This window comes from Nymphalis io, chromosome 25 (genome assembly GCF_905147045.1).
Source record: "Nymphalis io chromosome 25, ilAglIoxx1.1, whole genome shotgun sequence".
Lineage (NCBI taxonomy): Eukaryota > Metazoa > Arthropoda > Insecta > Lepidoptera > Nymphalidae > Nymphalis > Nymphalis io.
The window spans coordinates 2,844,057-2,865,354 of NC_065912.1; positions in this window are offsets into that span (position 1 = coordinate 2,844,057).

Consider the following 21,298-nt stretch of genomic DNA (forward strand, 5'->3'; position numbering starts at 1 on the left):
AGTGTACATTTTTGTAACTTCATATACATTTTTTCGGTAAAATATTTTCTACTTAAATCTTTTAATATCAAAGAAAAGGGAACAGATGACGAAATATTCCAAGTAATGCGGAAGTAAAAGAAAATAACGAGAGAATTTATTTAAAAATATCGCTAAAGAACTCTCGGGTATTTTTAAAGTTCTCTTATTTGAATATAACATTTAAGAAAAAAATATGCAATTTCTTCAAAATACTTTTGATGAAGCTTTTTTTTAACAAAGCTTCTATTGTACATAACATATACAAACGTCTTCTCTTTAAAGCTCTCTTGAGACTTATTTTGAAAGCCTTTGTTTAGCATTGTCTGTTAGCTATCGTAGGTCAAATATTCAAATTAAATTTTCAACAATTTTTATTTACCTTTTACTACCACTCCACTGAGGTCTCCCTCGGGTGTGTATTCTGAGCCCCTATGTAAACTCCCAATATCTCTCATCATTCCCTCTGTGCCGGTATCAAGAGCAATGAGGGAGATCATCAGCCCATCTAGGGTCTGAAAATAATTTCAAAAAGAAAGACGAATTTAGTAGGGCTTAGTGTAAGCTTGTCTAACTAGTTACCACCCACTCATCAGATATTCTACAAAACAGCAATATTTAGTATTGTTGTAAAGTTTTAAAGGCGACTGTGCGATAGTGCAACAGCAGGTATAAGCGACATAATATCTTACTTCCTCATTATAATAATGTCCTCCAGACCGATTTTGGCCTCGGCGGCCAATCTCAAGAGTGATTAGCCAGCTACCTATGCAGGAGAAATTATAGTGCACAAGTGTGTGCGCAAGCACAGATGTACTCTCTATTCTGTAACTCTCAAAATCCGATGGGACGGCAATCCGACACGACGGGAAAGAGTTCAGGCGCAGGACCAACGGCTTTACGTGCTTTCCGAGGCACGGGAGTCTACACACTTCCAACTTCCAGACTCCGGGCTGCTACTGAGAATTTTCTGACAAAAAAACCCAATAACTTTTTTATTGACCTGACCTGGGAATTTAACCCAGGATCTCCGGGTCTGCGGCTTTACATCAAGCCACTAGATCAACGAGGCAGTCCATTTCGCAATTATTCCCTATTATAGTGGCGCATTGGCGATGCAAGGAACGGGTAATATTTCTCACAGAGCCAATATTAATGGGTGATGGTGACGACTTAACAGGTGGCCCATTTACCCGTGCGTTATACTTTAAAAAAGGTGATTATTCGCAAGCTTTTAAATATAGTGATATTATAAGCTATTGTTAAAATTTTTTGATAACCTAATATTGTAATTCTTTGAATAGTTATCGATGATTTGTGACTGTTCGTCCAGATAATTAAATTAATTTAAAGGAAATTATTTATATCAAACATACATATTATACTGTACAAGATTTTGTAAAGCAAAGACTGAATAAAAAGCATACGTTATATTTATTTATTTGTAAAAACATACTTACGACACAAATATATATATTATTTTATACGCATGTCAATTACAAGTGTACATATCACATTCAGATTCATAAATTAAAAGTTACAAAAAATAATATTTCACATTTTCGCCTTTTACGCCGAAGGTTTGATTCCTACCCGGAACTGACATTTGTGTGCATGAACATGTCTGTTTGTCCTGGGTGTGATTATCTATATAAGTATATATTTACAAAAGAAAAGTAGTATATGCAGTATATCAGTTGTATGGTTTCCATAGTAAAAGCTCTGCTTAGTTTGGGACCAGACGGTGGGCCGTGTGTGATTAATGTCCCATGATAAATAAATAAATAAAATATATAAATTTTAAAAAAATGTTTAAAAATAAAATTATTAATGACTATCATGATGTCAATATATATTATAAATGATTAATATTATAATAATTTTATTTAATCAGTAAAAAAAAACTGTGTTAAATATATATTCTGACCTGATACTAGCGTATTAAATTACTACTCAAAAGAATTTATATTATTTGATTAATATTATTTTTTTGTTTACATTATTGAACCTTTACAATTGCGTCGTGAGATAGCAGCATTGAGCGCTTTCTATCGACTGTATCACGGCGAGTGCTCTGAGGAATTATTCTCTCTAATTCCTGCTTCCCCCTTCCTTCTTAAGTCCACGCGAGCTGGTTCTCGATGTCACCGCCTAACTGTGACATCAATTCCATCGCGAACAAAGAAATTTGGCAACTCCTTTCTTTGTCGCACTTCCAAAAAATGGAATTCCTTACCAGCTCACGTGTTCCCCTTCTCTTACAACCCGGGTTCCTTCAAACGAGGCGTGAAGAGGCACCTTGCGGGCCGGCAAGGCGAAGGCGGCTAGTGCAGAACGTTTTTCCTGTCTGTACTGGCCGTCGTCGCGTTTGGACTCTACCACCACTTACCATCAGGTGGAGTAGAGTTATTTGCCCTCCCGGCGAATATAGAAAAAAAAAATAACAACGTTATTATATATTATCAATTTTTATTAACTGAAAATTTTGATTACTGTCTGAAAGTTCTTTGTTTATTTTATATGTGGATTAATAATGTTACAAATAAATCTAATTTCAAGTTAGCTTTATCCTATACAAAAGTAGCTCTATCTGTTTGACAAGCTTTCACGATAAGCCTAATAAAATACAAACTAGTTTTCCCTCGGGTGAAACTGTGGTTTGTAATATTACTATTTATAAAAAAATATTTACCTATAAGAAATATTTTGCCAACTGACGTAACTTGAAAGTTGAATGACCTGGTGTAGGAAAGGTGAAGATGACAAGATAGGTTGGTGGCATATTGTCGGTGTAAGGAGTAGTTAATACTTTCTTTAGCCAATTTCCAGAGTGGGGGTGGTACCATTTGCAGTATTATATACAAATCTGCCTTTTTACTAAATTATTTTTTTATTGTATTACTAGTATAGCAAGAATGGCAAGCGGGCCACCTGATGGTAAGTTGTTACCATTCACATTAGCACTGTAAGAGATATTAACGACTACATATATAATATATTTTACATCGCTAATGCGCAACCACGCCTGCGAACTAAGATGATATGTCTATTGTGTCTGTATCTTTACTGATTCAATCACCCTTCACACCGGAATACAACAATACTAAATATTGCCGATTGGCGGTAGAAGAAATAATTTATGGGTGGTACCTACCCAGACAAGCATGTACCAAATCCTACCATCAATTAAAATTATAAGCACACTATTGAAGTTTATGAAAGTATCCGCAAGTTAAATATCAAGATAAATAATATTTTAACGAAAGAACATTCTTTTTAATAATCCTATTGTATTTATAAGTAAAGAAACACAACGGACACGTAACTTCAATGAAAATTGACACAAGTTGTCGAAACGAAACGCATTATTTAACAAATAAATTTATTCTACAATTTCAGCCGAGTATACCAAAAAATATTTTTTTAAGAAATGACATTATCAAAAAAACAAACGCGTTAAAAAACAACGTAACCAAATAACATTATACGTCTGGCTGTCTTTTCAACATCCGAAATTTTCGGCAATATTTGCGCATCACGGCATTTGTTCGCATTTTATTGTGTTTGACGTCAATCAACGGCTAATCTTATTATTATATGTATATATAATAATAAGATTAGCCGTATCTATATATATATATATATATATATATATGTATATATATATATATACATAGATATGTGGAACTTGATTTTGTTAATCAATTATGGAATGTAGCTGCTTCCATTTTTAAATACATGTATTGTTGTTTATGGGGTCAATGTAATAATCAAGCCAACGCGAACGTTTAATTTTTTATTTATTTAATATTATAATTTATATTGCACATAAATGTTTATCCTGGGTGGAAATCGAACCCACAATCTTCGGCGTGAAAGGCAAGTATCTACCAACCACGCCAACCGGTTCAGGTAGGCGTGGTATTCTTTGAAAATGTAGGTTTTCAAAAAATAACAATTCACTATTACAATGTTGTATAAAATTACAAAGTAAAATCGATTAATCCGATTGAATGGAGGGAACGCGAAGATTTATGATCGGTCGAAGGTCTTTGATTTAAAAACCTTTTGTGGTTCGCTTTTAAATGGAGTTTTTCACTTTCTTTCGTAACATATTCTTAAATGTAAATTATGTTTTGATTTTACCATTGACTGTATAGATTTATTTGGTTCAAGAAAGTATGATAAATGTATCAAAAATGACAGTGGAAACATTTGAAATCATACATCAAGTCACTTCCAGGCGAAATTATGATATCACTGGCGCTTCAATGACCTTTGGATTACGAAAAAATACGTAAAACAAGCGCCTTAGTTTGGAGTTATAGCAGTTCGAAGAGAAAAAATAAATTGAGGAAACAAAGTTTTGTATTACCATATACAAAGGTTTTGTTTGTGATTTTTCAATATTATCAATTGAACAAGGGTCTGAATGAAAGTATTTGTGTTTGTTTGTCTATATTTACGTATGTATAAAGAATTATTCTGTTAACGCCCGACTTCATGTGATTTTGTCGGTATTACCCCTATATGTTTTTATGAAACCGTAGGCGCGAAGGGAGTGCAGCCCCCACAGCACCGGAGGCAGTTTCAACAAATTTCGGGGTTGTAATCAATAGATGTGTTTGCTGTAATCTGTCAGGAACGGAGCATTGCCTAGCAACGGAAGTTGTACTAGGGGATTGAGGGTTGCTTATATTATAAACATTTGTACAAATCCTTGCCACCAAGTTAATTTCAGATGTAATCTTAAAAACAAACAAACATCATCTTTTAAATAAGACCTTCTAAATAAGATTTTTAAATACGATCTTCTAAATAGTACCAAGAGAAATATATATTCTCACAAATAAAGCCCCGCCAGTCACTAACTTGGAAATATTTTTGTATATTAATTTATTTAATTATTTTTATATTATTTTATTTTTATAAGGAAAACAAACAAAATAGTATTATATTAAATAAATCAATGAATTCTATGACATAGAACAAAGTTTCCACTAAAATATAGTACAGTAAATGGAACAGTACAGAGAAAAACATCAAACGTATTGTTTTATCATAGAAAATCTACAATACAATTTCATCAAATAATTTCAATTAAACATTAACGTTTAGATAAAATAACAAATGAACAGACAATAATGATAACAAAATAATAATACGACCGGAATTATATTTTTTTTTTTAGAAATTTGTATAAATAAACATATTCAATATTTCAATTCCTAATCCGTCAATAACTATAAATATAATAAAAAAATATATATTTCCCGTTAAAACTGTAGAAAACTTAAAGGCGCAGCTTATGAACTAATAAAAACAAAGTTTTTTTTCAAAAGGCCACTTCATGCATACAAACTTTGATAACTTTGCGAGTAATATCCACTGTTACTAAATACGATGGAAAACTTTGCAGGAAACTTTTTAAATATCTTTAAAGTCAAGTATTTACAAACTAACGACTTACACTTCACAAAGGTTGCATTAAGCAAGATCCTCACTAACGAGATGTAACTGTAAACGTTTCAGATGAACCGGTTTATACCAGTTAAGTATTATTGATTGCTTCGTTCGTTGCTTGTATGTATATATGTAGCTTATAATGCGGCACATGCCGACTCAATGTTCAATGCCTAGGGTCGGAAAAAAAAATAGTTTTGAGTTTATCTGGCAACAAATTTTCAGTAGCAGTTATGGTTGTCAGGCTACATTTCCATGCCTTGGACAGCACGTTAGGTAATTGTTCCTACGCCTGGAGTCATTCTGGTCGTGTCGGAGTTGCCTTTTTATTGGAGTGTACTTGTGTTTGCGATACACTTGCAATGTAAATCATCTATTCGCGCGCCTTGGGATTAAGAGTCGTATACCGGTGGCAACAGCATCACTCTCTCTTATGCCGTTATGCCCTCTCGACTCTATTTTCGATCTTATATTTATTATATACATATTTTTTTATGTTAAGATAGACGGACGGCCACCTGGTGTTAAGTCATCACCACCGCCCATAATAATAATAATATAATGTCCTCCAGATTTGAGATTTTGGCCACAGCGGCCAATCTCAAGAGAGATTAGCCAGCTACCTACGCAGGAGAAATTATAGTGCACAGGTGTGTGCGCAAACACAAGTGAACTCTCTATTCCCTAACTCTCATAATCCGATGGGACGGCAATCCAACACGACCGGAAAGAGTTCAGGCGCAGGACCAACGGCTTTACGTGCTTTCCGAAGCTCGGGAGTGTACACACTTCCATCTTTCAGACTCCGAGCTACTACTGAGAATTTTCTGAGAGAAAAACCCAATAACATTTTATTGACCCTACCTGGGAATTGAACCCAGAACCTCCAGGTCTGCGGCCATACATCAAGCCACTAGACCAACGAGGCAGTTACCGTCCATAGACATCAGCGATGTAAGAATTATTAACCATTCCTTACATTGCCAATGCGCTACCAACCTTCTGCTATGTCTCTTGTGCTTGTACTTACACTGGCTCAATCATCCTTCAAACGGGGCAGCAACAATACTGAGTATTGCTGTTTGGAGTTAGCATATCTGATGAGTAAGTGGTACCTACTCAGACGGGCTTGCACAAAGCCCTACCACCTAGTAAAATTTAAAATTACAAATATATTTTTTTAAATGACACTCCATATGTATTTCGCGATGTTTCTGTAGGGTGGTAGTGGTGGGTGGTGGTAGGTACCACCCACTCATCAGATATTCTATCGATAAACAGCAATATTTAGAATTGTATTCCGATTTGGTGGGTAACTTCACGCACAAGGGATATAAAGTCTTAGTTCCTAAGGTGGGTAGCGCATTGGCCAGTCGACTTACATATTTCACAAAAAAAAAACGAAGAAAATGCCGTCTTTTCAAATATATGAAACAAATTTATCAGACTGTCATAAATATATAAAAATATATCGATATATTATATGTGTTAATATATCGACATATATCGAAAATGCTTTTATTAAACAAATACATCATATAATTGTTGACTTACAAATGGTGGTCCCTCTCTACTAAATATTATTGAACGTTAGTTCCAATATATTATATTATATCACATTTGCATCCAACAACTTATAAAGCTGCAGCGTAAAAGACGAAGCCTTAGCGATGTGACATTTACGCCGTATAATTTTATATAATACTGAAAATGTTCCAATGAAATATGTATATAAGAATTTGTAACCTTTAGCCTTTAGTGCTGTTACGTGTTGACGGATTTGCCCAAATGGTTTCGTTATTCTCGCGGTAATCTGAATATTATCGGTAATACCGTTGCGGATAAAAAAAGAAAAGATTTTAAGCATAAAGTCACCACAGGGTAATATAAACGAGATGGATTACTCAATTATTTATTTTTATTTATAAAAAGCATGATCTTAAGAGATCGATACAAGCTATAGATATTAATACTGTTTGAAATATTAAATATTCCGTACTTTCTCAATATGCCACCAACTTGCATACAATTCAAATCGGAACACAACAATATTTCATTGCGTTTTTTACTACTTAGTCTTGTACTTGCTTATTAACTACAGTCAATTATCATTTTTTTTTCTTTACAGGAGATAAATAACTATCACATTTTTTGGCCAATTTTAGTTCATCATATCTTACTTTAAACAAAATTGTTTGTTTTTAGCCTTCAGCTACAGTAACAGCCTGTAAATGTCCCACTGCTGGGCTAAGGCCTCCTCTCCCTTTTTTTTTTTTTTTGAGAAGAAGGTTTGGAGCTTATTCCACCACGCTGCTCCAGTGCGGGTTGGTGGAATACACATGTGGCAGAATTTCAATGAAATTAGGCACATGCAGGTTTCCTCACGATGTTTTCCTTCACCGTAAAGCACGAGATGAATTATAATTACAAATTAAGCACATGAAAAGTCAGTGGTGCTTGCCCGGGCTTGAACCCACGATCATCGGTTAAGATTCACGCGTTTTTACCACTGGGCCATCTCGGCTATAGCCTTCAGCTATAATGATATAAATAATGTTTATAAATATGAATCTTACGTGTTTTTACAGTGGACATGGTTGCAATTGCGCTATTAGGTCTTAAATTAATAATTACTGTAAGCTTTCTTACGAAGTAGATTCCGAGTAATTAATTGTACTTGACAAGTAACTCGTTAACTCGCTCCGTCTTACGTAATTAAGTGTTTGTTTTTCTTCATAAATATTATTTTCTTATAAATATTGAAACGAAAGTTCCGTAGATGATGGCAAAGTAAATGTTTTTTTTTTTTTTTATTTCTACTTATAGAAAGGAAATATAAAGCAAGCCTTTTGTTAATTATTTGAAACAAATTGATTAAAAATAAAATTAAAAATAATGAAAGGAAATATTGAAATAAAACAAACTGTTTAATTAATTAAGAAAATCAAGGTGTTACTATTAATTGATTTCCAAGCATATTTATGTATTTTCCTGTTATTGACTTTTTAATTCCTGGAGAACGAGCCTTACAAAAAAATTGACAACTGAAAACTACTGATTTTCTTGCTGGTTCTCCTCAGAACAATAATATTCCAAGCCAGTGAAAGCCTTGCATTTATATTTGATCTTGAAATTTCTGGACGTCTTAAGGAAATTTCAAATATAGTACAACCAAGTTTCTCTCGCTTATCAGCGGGAAGTAGCTTTATTTTTAAGTTGAGCTAACTTTATTCATTAAAGAAATATTTATAAAAGTATTTCGTAGCAACAATTACAGACATTCAAACTGCCAATTTTTTTTTTATTTCTAAACAAATTAACATCAGTTTAAGCTTTTACATGAAAGTTTTCCTTCTTTTTTTATCTTTCCATAAGTACCATACCATTGATTCTATTCTATATAATTTTTATTGATTCTATATATCATTATAGATAACTACTAGTTACCTTTCAAATTGATTCTTATAAGACGCCTATTCATTAAATAAAATATTTAAATTTTTGTCTGTTTCAAGTACATATAATATCATTTTGACCGCGATATCCCAGTGGTTAGAACTCCTGCATCTTAATCGAATATTTTAGATTCAAACCGGGCAAGCTTCATGTGCTTAATTAGTGTTTATAATTCAACGGTGAAGGACTTCTGTATCGTTAGGAAACCTGCATTAACGGATATCTTGAATATAATATCTATCTTCGGTCTTGCGTTGAATATTGCTCGCACCTTTGGGATGGCTCCGCTAAGTACCTAATGGAGGCCTTGGACCGGTTGCAGCGACGTGCAGTACGCATTATTGGCGACGTAAAGGTCACAAACACCCTTGAACCTTTACAATTGCGTCGCGAGATAGCAGCACTGAGCGCTTTCTATCGTCTGTATCACGGCGAGTGCTCTGAGGAATTATTCTCTCTAATTCCTGCTTCCCCCTTCCTTCTTAAGTCCACGCGAGCTGGTTCTCGATGTCACCGCCTAACTGTGACATCAATTCCATCGCGCACAAAGAAATTAGGCAACTCCTTTCTTTGTCGCACTACCAAAGAATGGAATTCCTTACCAGCTCACGTGTTCCCCTCCTCTTACAACCCGGGTTCCTTCAAACGAGGCGTGAAGAGGCATCTTGCGGGCCGGCAAGGCGGGGACGGCTAGTACAGAACATTCTTCCCGACTGTACTGGCCGTCGTCGCGTTTGGACTCTACTACCACTTACCATCAGGTGGAGTAGAGTCATTTGCCATCCCGGACATATAAAAAAAAAAAATATATCTATCATATGTATGTATTCATTTAAGGAATCCAGCAGAGGGACAGTTACGGGCTCTTACTCCACTTTATATTCTGATCAATTAATGCCACTGCATCTTTTGTCAAATGAGACTAGGCAACTGTGAAGGAAATATTATAGTGCGCAAATGTAGGATCAGAATCCAACGGCTTTCGTGTCTACGCGATACGTGACTGCCAATTCAGTCTGCTAATTATGATCGTTATATGTGTAACTAAGACTCTACTCTAGACTTTTGAGTGACACGCTTAAATGTTTTTTATGCGGATAGAATGTCGGTTCCGACTAAGACTAAATGAATGTTATCCCCACTTTTGTGATATTGAGTAAGATATTATCTCTTAATGCAGCGATTTCAAGCCTTTTAAGATAGTCGAATGGACGGATCGCCAAAATATAGGGTTGCCAAAATCAGTTAAAATATAGTTTAAGCAACAGTAACAGCCAGTGATTGTCCCACTGCTGCGCTAATTGGTGAAATACACATGTTCTCACGATGTTTTATTTCACCGTCAAGCACGAGATGTGTGTATAATAACAAATTTAGCATGAAATTTCAGTGGTGCTTGCCCGGGTTTGAACCCACAATCATCGGTTAAGATTCACGCGTTCTTACCACTGGGCCATCTCGGCTTTTCAGTTTAAGTACTTTAATATATTTTTTGAATGACTTAAATTCAGTTGAGTTTTAGCGAGTAATAAAATTTCACGTGTATTCATAAAATGATAAAGTAGCATATTAATGTAGGAAACGAGATATGATTTAATTTTTTATAGTATGCTAGAAAAGTGTTATCTATGCTCAAGTGTTATCTGTTGAATGGAATACATAAGACACGAATTATATATATATATATATATATATATATATGTATATATAGTATTTATATATATATAGTATTTATATATATATATATATATATATATATATATATATAAATACTATCTAGCTACTGCCTGGCATTTAATACAACACCTATTTAATGTATGACTTACGCTAAAATATCCTCAATATTTTGTATATTTGTATAATAGTTCTCAAATATATACCAATAGTACAAAAAATATCTATTAAAAATACGTAAATGTGCTTTCAATATTTACTTAAGTTGAAGTCTATAATTTGAATGCAATATACCAAAATCCATCTTACGAGCATGTCTTTATTTATATACTTAATACATCATAAGGACGGTTTTTTTATTGATATTATATTTTTTACTGGTGGTAGGGCTTTGTGCAAGCTCGTCTGGGTACCACCCACTCATCAGATATTCTACCGCAAAACAGCAGTACTTGGTATTGTTGTGTTCCGGTTTGAAGGGTGAGTGAGCCAGTGTAATTACAGGCACAAAGGACATAAAATCTTAGTTCCCAAGGTTGGTGGCGCATTGGATATGTAAGCGATGGTTGACATTTCTTACAATGCCAATGTCTAAGGGCGTTGGTGACCACTTACCATCAGGTGGTCCATATGCTCGTCCGCCTTCCTATTCTATAAAAAAAAATACGGATATTATCCGATTTATATCCGATTTTTAGGATCTATGGCAACCTTGTTAGTAATAAAGTAGCTGTCAAATAAATCTTTTGAACGAGACCTTTCTTAGGCAGTCTCTTAAAACGACTATTGGTCAGATAAATTTGAAATGTATTGAATTATCACCCAATATTGTACTAAAAAGAAGTCAAGGTGTAGAAAAAATATTTATTACAAGGATTCTTATTACCCTAAATTCGAATATATGTTTCTTTAGCACACATACCAATGGATTGACGTGTAATTTTGCACAGAGATCGCTTATGAACCGAAGGATGCCTGAACTAAGCCGAGATGGTTAGAACGCGTGAATCTTAACCGGTGATCGTTGCTTCAAACCCGGGCAAGCACCACTGAATTTTCATGTTCTTAATTTGTGTTTATAATTCACCTCGTGCTTGACGGTGAGGGAAAACATCGTGAAACCTGCATGAGTCTAATTTCATCAAAATTCTGCGCCATGTGTATTCTACCAATCCGCATTGGAGCAGCGTGGTGGAATAAGCTCCAAACCGTCTTAAAAGGGAGAGGATGCCTTAGTCCAGAAAGTGGGACATTAACATGCTGTCACTGTTACTGTATTGTCTTGTCATTTGTGGAAACTCATTAGCTTGCCCTCGTAGTTATGCTTTACAATTTATTTAACGTTAAACCTTGAAATGTATTATATTCTATATGTTAATAGCTTTTACAAAAATAATTTTCATGAGGAGTTTTGAGTGCAGTAAATTATAAATATCGTAGTATAGATTTCCACTATATATGGGATCAGTAAAGCTGTTCATGTTTACTTGAATATACATATATACATATATGTATACAGTATACATATATGTATATGTAGTTAAAAGGACACTGTCTTTATCTTTGCGATTTATTGGTTAATATTATATACAACATAATTACTGTTAAGTTTTATTATCTTTGCTGTTTTTTTATATATCTCAGACGTGTTATTGGTGCCTTAGTTAAATTTTGTTTTTAAATTTACTCTATTTTCATGTGTGTATGTTTTTTTATTGCCAGGCAGCATCACAATCTTCAATAAAACGACGACATCTTTATTAACTCATAATATGTGTCAGTTATCTTCCTTGGTATTATTAATCTTCGTCTGATTCTAAATTACTCAGCTTACCTCAATTGGTGGTAAGGTTATGTGCAAGCCCGTCTGGGTAGGTACCACCCACACGTCATTATTATATTATATCGCTAAACAGCAATAGTTGTGGTTATATTTGATATAATAATTTTTTTTTGTGACTTAAGATATATTTTTACGTTGAATTAATCTCGTAAAATGACGTTTTTTGTTCGAGCTAATGTTGTTGTTATAAATATAAATCAAGTGTATGAAAGTTCAGACGTACTTGAGCAACGTATTCTAGATAGAGCTATCTCGGTTCTAAGCTAAATAATCTCTGTTCCTGGAATTACTATATGGCAAAGATCTATTTTGTACTACTGGTTGGCGAAAGAATTTTAAAAGAATTTTACGTGATATGTAACGTAAATTCTTTATATAATATGTATTGTATAAATATGTATATGAATAAACTGAAACGACTACACTTTTGAGACCAAGCGAAGTAGAATCGACGATGCTAGAAAACCGTCTTTGCGTTACGCTTAGGTTACATCTGCTTGATGAAGCGAAATAACTACAATCATAGAGATAAGAGTCAATAACAGCTTGGTTGCTCAAGTGTACCAATAGCTTTACAAAATATTTCAGTCGCGCTATCTTCCACATCGGCTAGTTGAGAAAGTGTGTTCAGCTATTCTGCTAGTACTCACTTCATTACTCACCCGTGAAATGTTGACAACCGACTTATGATGATATAATATTTTGAAGCGTGTATTCTTGAAATGCTATGATTATTATGGTCAATGTCGAATATTACTTTCTGAAATTTGGACACCGATTTCTGCTGTATTTCGAGTTTCTTCTTACAGAATAGTTCTACAGACCATAGACTATAGTCTTAGAATATTAATTTCTCCGTATCATAAACGTTAATTATCACTCCGACCTCAATTTTTACAATATGAGTGTGTTTTTTATGTAAATAATCTTTATTGTATTGTTTTGTGTATTAATAATAATCATTACTATTGAACAGTGTTGTTTTTATTTAAATCACACATTAGGATGATATTTTACACACCTACACGTTATAAAATTATATAACATCTATCACATAACTAACATTCATTTACAAATAAATGACTTTGTCTAACCTTTGGGCCCAATGCTCCGATTCGAAGGTATAGTGAAAGAGAAATTAAAAAAGAGTAATGGCTTTTATGTGACCTTATTATCTTTGTATTTATGTTTCGTAAACATTTTTATAAATGCTAAGGGAAACTTTTGCGCGCAATATATCATTGACTCCATTAGATAATTCCTTGTAAATGTCTACTCGAGTGTAAACGACATTCGTAACTATATATATTTGATGGTTAAATGTTTTTCGTTTGCAATTTTGCGCGCATACGATGGGAGGGCGATCCGTTCTGTTAGCTTGATGTGTTTTTAGAGACAGGAGTGAGATTTTATTAAATCAAAAAATATTACGTAACAATAAATATATGTATTATTTGAGTTATAGTTATTTTTTTATTATTAGTTATTTCAAATAGGTAGAGTGAACTGGTCAATTGGCTACCTGATGGTACCGTCGGGTACGATATACCTACGATGTTATCCAGTGTACATGCACTAGGGACATAACATTGGCAATTGTTGCACAAAGTTAGGTAAATAGTATGTCACTGTAGGTTTTTTAGGCTGGTCTTATATCATTAGCTCACTTTTTGCATAGTGTTTGTCCATATCCATGAGTCATCACGTGTTATAATTCACAAACCAATAGAAGCCTCCTCAGAGCATTGAATGAACTAAGCAGCACAAATTGCTTAAAAAGGATAATAAAAAAAAGCGATGTTGTCAATTTTCGAATTCTTTTCGCGTAATACATTTGATTTCCGCGAAAAAACTCATCAAATATTTACAAAACTTTTCAGGAAGCTCAAAAGATTTTAGGATTACAGAAATTTGAATATTTTTTCATCCGTGTTCATTTTCTTTTATTCCAAATATGCTCGATTAAACTTGAGAAAGGAAATTGTAGATTTTAAGTTGTTTTATAAGACAAAGTTTGAAATTCACCGCCACAATAATACAATTTCGCAATTTAGCAGCCGCGTGGAAAATCTGAGTTTATTGTCTCTGCCTAATGGCTTTGCAAAGTCAAGACTTGAAAGTTCTTTTTATATTATGTAACTGTGACTCCAATGACCTACTATTTCGTTAAAAAACCTAATTTTTTTTATATAAATTTATTAATGCAAAAGTTAATTGTAGATGTTAAAACAAATTAATATAGACTTAAGCCTTATAACTCTTAATAGACAGTATTTAGTCCAATACTTCAGTTTGAATTTAAAATTCGAATGGAACAGTTTCGAATTGAAAATGTATATTATCAAATTAATCTATTAAATAGGTTTTCATTCATAATTTAACTGTACGATAAAAATTACCTTATGAGCAGTTCTACAGCAATATCGTCATCTATTTTAAATTTCTATTAAAATCTATCCTGTGGCATTGTGTTACCAACATGCGAATTTAGCGAACAAGTTATCACAAGGAAACCTACGTCTTGAAAAATGCTGCAACATATGCACCACCGAGCATTGAACCAGCATGATGAATTGAGCTCCGAACCTCTCAATCAAGAGAAGTGTGTGCAGGATGTTCCAGTCTAACCACGGGATCTACAAATTAAGTATAGCATGTATACAACACTATTATGATAGTTCAACCCCAGAAAATATAATCTAGAATCTTCTATGAAATTTCACGCTAACGAGGTTTCAAAGAGTAGGAAAAAAATATTACATTCTTTATAATTTTTCTGGCATCATTATTACTTGCCACGAAAACCATATCATTAGTTATTTCATTTCAGGGTCGAAAAATGAGTTATAATGAATTATGCGCAACATTTCATATATGAACAAATACATAAAATTGAAATATCTGTCTGTTGTAATTAGTTAATATACAATTTACCAAAACCATAACAAACTTATTTTCAATGGTCATTGATTTATTTTTTAAGGAATAATCTTCGAGACAGGTTATAAATAACACTTATGTAAAAAAATTATTAGGTACATACCGTTTAGTATTTATTTCAACAAAATCGGTCAAGTCTCTCAAAAGTTCTAACTACAGAACGTTTTGCAATATTTGTGTACTATACGGCGATAGCTGCTTGGTGTTGACAATAGTTTTTTAATTTTAATTTACGAATCGAATTTAATTATTGTTTTATAGATTATAAATATAGTATTAATATATACAATCTAAAATCATAAATGAATGACTCTCGATTTTGTTTTAATGAAACATTAAGTTTGTATAGGTGTATATTTTCATTCGATAGCATGTTTTATCTTACAAGTACATTACAAGGCTAGAGAACTTGAAAAAGCGTCCAGCATCGCAGTGAGATTTAAAAATTGCCTTAGTTAGGTCGTTTACTGAGAAGGATATAAGAAAGAATTAGTAAAAAAGTATAGTTCACGCTATAACCGTAACACGAGCCAGGCATATTTATATGTATTATTCAAAAGTAATACGGGAAAACCGTGGGGCACAGTTAATGTATAAATAATTATTTATAAAGCTACGTCATTTGTTGTGTAATAAGTAAAGGCATTATATTTCATTGTAAATTATATTTTATTGCGGTAACAATTTGTACAGTAACAACTTTTAATTTTTATTTGTATTTAATGTAAATATATTTCATTGTATTGTTGGTGGATACACATGAAGTAGAATTTTATTCGACACGTGAATAAAATAATAACCTAAATTATAAATAAAAAAAATTAAGCAAACAAACACTCTTTTCACGTTTTTTTTTTCAGTACCGCAATTTAGCATGTTCTATTCGCTGAAACCTTTTGGCACCGATTTTCTTGATTTAAATCTACTTCTGCTATCATTATACGTATCACTAGCTTTTTTCTTAACTTGAAAATAAAAATAGTATATTTATTTAGTAAATAATTACTTGAAAGAAACATTCTTAAAAATCTGAATTGTTTTGCTAAAAATCTACGATTATAATTTCACATAGTTATTAACTAACAAAATCCAGACTAGCAAACAGATGTTCATTGACTGTACTGTAAAGTTCGGCTGGAGCAGCACACAGTAGTAGTTTTATTATCATTAGTACTATTAATATTCGTTTATTATTATTTTTGTTACATAAGCCACTTTTTGTAATTGAGTCTATATTTCTTCAATGAATGAAAATGTAGTATAGAAGAAATACATGTGTATTTTAAGATAATGTAATCTTAGTCGAATTTCCGTCACTGTTGCTAATCGTAAGTAATGAGTAACGGAAGAGTTATTATAGTACACATGTCAGCGTAAGCACAGATGCTTTGCGTATTCTCTTTCTCTCTTATATGCTACTGCGTCGAAATTCCGAGCAAAGAATTCACACAAATTATCAACAAATTCACATGCTTTCCGAGACATAGAACTGTAGCATAGTTAACCTTGGGATTGTTTTTGAGAAAACTCAGTAATTTTATCTAAGTTTAAAGTACATAGTTATGTATCTGCAACTTTAAAATATAGTAATGGATCAACGAGAAAGTATGCTGAGCCTATTTTAAACGTAAAAGTTGTAAAAGTTACTTTTTAATATTATATGACGTTATAATATCGAAAATGATTCCATTGTAAAAAATCGTTGAATTGAAACGAGGTACCCATTGTTCTATGTTCAAATTAAAAGGGCAGAAAGCACAAAGGTTTTACATTTTTTTATGTTAGAATAAGGTTAAAAAAAATCATTTAATACCTAAGAGCTTGCACCTTGAATGACCTTTGGCACCGTATGAGTATGGATCTTCTCAACGAGTCAAATGTCGTTTTCCATATCTGGGCTTAAGGTACGAATAATTATATTTATATATCAACCGTATTAAGAGTTCGTTTCTCATCAACCAATAAAAATAATTCATTAAATAAAACATGTCGTTGTGTGAGCCACACACACACAATCCAAAATGTAATGTAACGGTCGCGAGTTGTATTTAGTAGTCGAGTTCACTTTTTAATTATTTCTGATATGAAACTTTATTCGACGTCATTCTAAAGATAGCAAGAAATTATAGTCACTGGTCTTGGAATGAGACGTTTTCGTCTAGTGACTTTACTTATCTGTGAAATTGTTGATTTAATAGTGAAATTGGAACATTTGTATGCAAAATACTTTTCTACCTTTGCTAATTTGAAAAATGCTTACGAAATTTATTATTTTAGTCAGCTTTTTTGCATATGATATGCAAATCATAATGTAGGTACCTCACTGGTTTTTGAAATAAAATTAATAAAGGGTAGTTGATTTTAACGTTTTGCATTGTACATTAACAGCCTGTGATTGTCCCATTCCAGCAATCTAAAGCCTTCTCTCCTTTTTTTTGAGGAGAAGGTTTAGATCTTATTCTAACTCGCTGCTTCAATGCGGGTCGGTGGAATGCACCAGGTTTCCTCGCGATGTTTTCCTTTACCGCCAAGCATGAAATGAATTATAAATATAAATTACGTACATGAAAATTCAGTGGTACTTGCCCGGGTTTGAACCCACAATCATCGGCTAAGATTCACGCTTTCTTACCACCAGGGCATAATATATAATTCACTTTATTTTCCTTTAATTCATATAGATTCATACGTTCTAGCCACTAGGCTTCGGCTTCGGTTTTGCGTTGAGTGAATTTAATTTAAAAATAAGTTTTATTCATTTATATGGCAACCCTAACTTTCATATTTTGATCAATATATTTTTTAAACAAGTACTTTTTTTTATTTAGCAACTTCCAGGATAGAACACACTATAGAATCTTGTTTTACAATGAAGAGTTGATCAATGGACGTTCAAGAATAGTTCGGCTATTTTAGTAATTCCAAAACGAAACTTGCTTGGGCTTTAGATAGTTTTAGTTTTTTTTTAAATATTTTCATTGAATTGAATTGCTCTTATTTGACTCAATTGCTCGCAGCTTATATAAAAAAAATAAACAAGTAAATTAATGAATGGTCATCATTCATATTAGTTTGACAAAGTTATAATCACCGCCTAACTGTAATATCAGTTCCATCGCGCACGAAGAAATTTGGCAACTCTTTTCTTTGTCGCACTACAAAAAATGGAATTCTTTACCAGCACACGTATTCCCCTCCTCTTACAACCTGGGTTCCTTCAAACGAGTATCGAGTATCTTGCGGGCCGGCAAGGTGGGGGCGGACAGTGCAGAACATTCTTCCCGACTGTACTGGCCGTCGTCGCATTTGGACTCCACTACCACTTACCATCAAGTAGAGTGGAGTCATTTGCTTTCCCGGTTTATATATAAAAAAATATAATAATCACATTGTAATGTGAGATAGGCATTGGCGATGTAGGAAATATTAACAATTCCGTACATCATCAACGCGCTACCAACCTAGGGAACTAAAATGGCTCACCCTTCAAACCATAGCACATCAATACTAAATATTGCTATTTGTACAGTAGAGAAAAATTACATAATATAATCTGTAAAATTTATGTACAACCCCACTAAAAACCAGCGTTACTTACAAAAATGGTTAAAGGTGCTAAAACCAGTAGTACAACGTATTTTATATAAATATAATCATCATTTATAAACGAGTTTGAATTCATAAAACAAATAAATATTCTCAAGGGAATTTCAATTTTAAATGCACGATCTCTTACGTTACTCATGTGTATTGGGAGTTTAATTGGCCTTGGGAGTTGGACGTTGGCAGAATATCTTGGATGATATTCCCCAAAGGATGACCAAGTTTTGTTTTAACATAAATTTAAATTTGATTTGTTAATAGTTCTGACTGGGCTGTCTGTAATTTGGAATTTGAATCGATTTTTAAGCTCAATGCTGGATATTTGATATAACTTTGATTGAAGCATAAAAAATATTTATCAAAAAATAAATTTGACATTAATTTAATTTTGAAAATCCTTCAAAAATTATTGCTGCCAGGTATATCATAAAAATTACCACAAAAAATCCTTGCTGTTATAATAAAGAGCGTTTCTGTCGTGATAATATTTCGTGTTAGTATAAAATATTGAGACTGTTTTAATATTTTCGTTGTAGCAAGTTATAATAGTTGTTTTTAATTAAATTAACTAAATTATTGCACGTTACCTATTTGATTTTGAGGAGTTCCCAGGTATATCTTCGGAATCTATCGTCTTACACCTATAAGATTTTAATCAGATTTTGAATCTGCAGTGGAGCCAATAGAAAAATAAATATTGAAATCGGTTATAAGCAAAGAAATTATACGCGGACACATAAAAATATTTAGAACTTTTTCCGTCGTTGTCAGTTAAAAAATCATGATAACGAGCAAGTGTTACTCGTTATTAAATTATGAAAATTTTACATAGCAATATTAAAAAAAAACTGAGTACAACTGATGCTTTCTATTTTGATGTTAAGGAGCTGGTTAAATCAACACTGGTCCAGTGCTGGATTAACAATTGGTGTATAATATACTATCTATTTCTATATTCCCACGGAATTACTCGCGTATAGCTTAAATAAATCAATAAGAGCAGACTTATAATATTTCAGTGTATACAACATTTTTAGTTTTACTTTCGTGGGATATTAATATTTATTGGTTTTCGCGGTACCCGGATCTAGACAGGGCAACATACAATTGGCCATGAAAAAACAGCATCATTCAGCATAATGTCTTATGTCCCTATGCTTTATTTATTGTGGCTGCAAACGATACCTTCACAGGAAATTGTGTCATCTTAAAACTGAAAGGTTAATCTGTGCATTTAAAAAATAAATACTTATTATCAAGTAACCGTCTAAGTGTAAATTTGACAAAAAAAAACAATAAATTATGATACGATGAGATATCGCAAAAACATATAAAAAAGCAGTTTGCTGAACACAACCGTTCTTTAGGGAGCCGACCACGGGCCTGGGTCGCGCGGCATGCTACCTCGCAGAGCTAGTGACCGACCTCCCTACCCCGCACATATGAAGGCCCGCCGTGTACTTTATTATTATTTTGCTACGGAATTACTTTAACTCTCCTAAGATATTCATATATATTCATTGAAATCAAATTATGTAAGGACATTTTTTTTTCAAAATTAAATAATTGTTTTGAATAGCATATTTATTAAGATACGAATTAATACTATGTTTATGAAAACGACTTCGCAAATAACACATTACTTTCGAATAATTCTGTTATACATGATTGTTGCGTAACTTCAACCGTTTACGCAGCACACGCAAGTCAAGCTCTCAAAGCGTGTTAATTTTCCCGTTTTTACAACATGTTTTATTAATACTCCGCTCTTATTGGTTGTAGCGTGATGTTATATAGTCTAAAGCCTTTTTAGATAAGTTGGCTATAAAACACAAATAGAATTTTTCAATTCGAACCAATAGTTCCTGAGATTAGCAGAATCAAACAAACAAACTCTTCACCTTTTTATATATTAGTATTTATTAGATATAGATTATAAATACAAATAAACGGGTAATAACTCAGAAGTACTAGCTCGGGTTTGAACTTGTGATCTTCGCAATATATACACTTAGCACTCTACTCTTATAATTAAATCAGAATTAATAAATAATATTCTTAAATATTGTTTATTATTAATTACATTAGTCTTAAATAAGTACAAATAAAAATTAAAAATAGTTGTACAAATCGTGACCGCGTCGAATGGTTGTAATAGGCATGACGACTGATTGTGAAATAACCTTCTATAATAAAGGCACACGTCTACTATTACTGAAAATAAATTTGTTTCAGTAATAAACTAAATGGTTAAGCAAATAATTGCATTTTCATTTACCTATTATGAATTTCGCTCGAAAA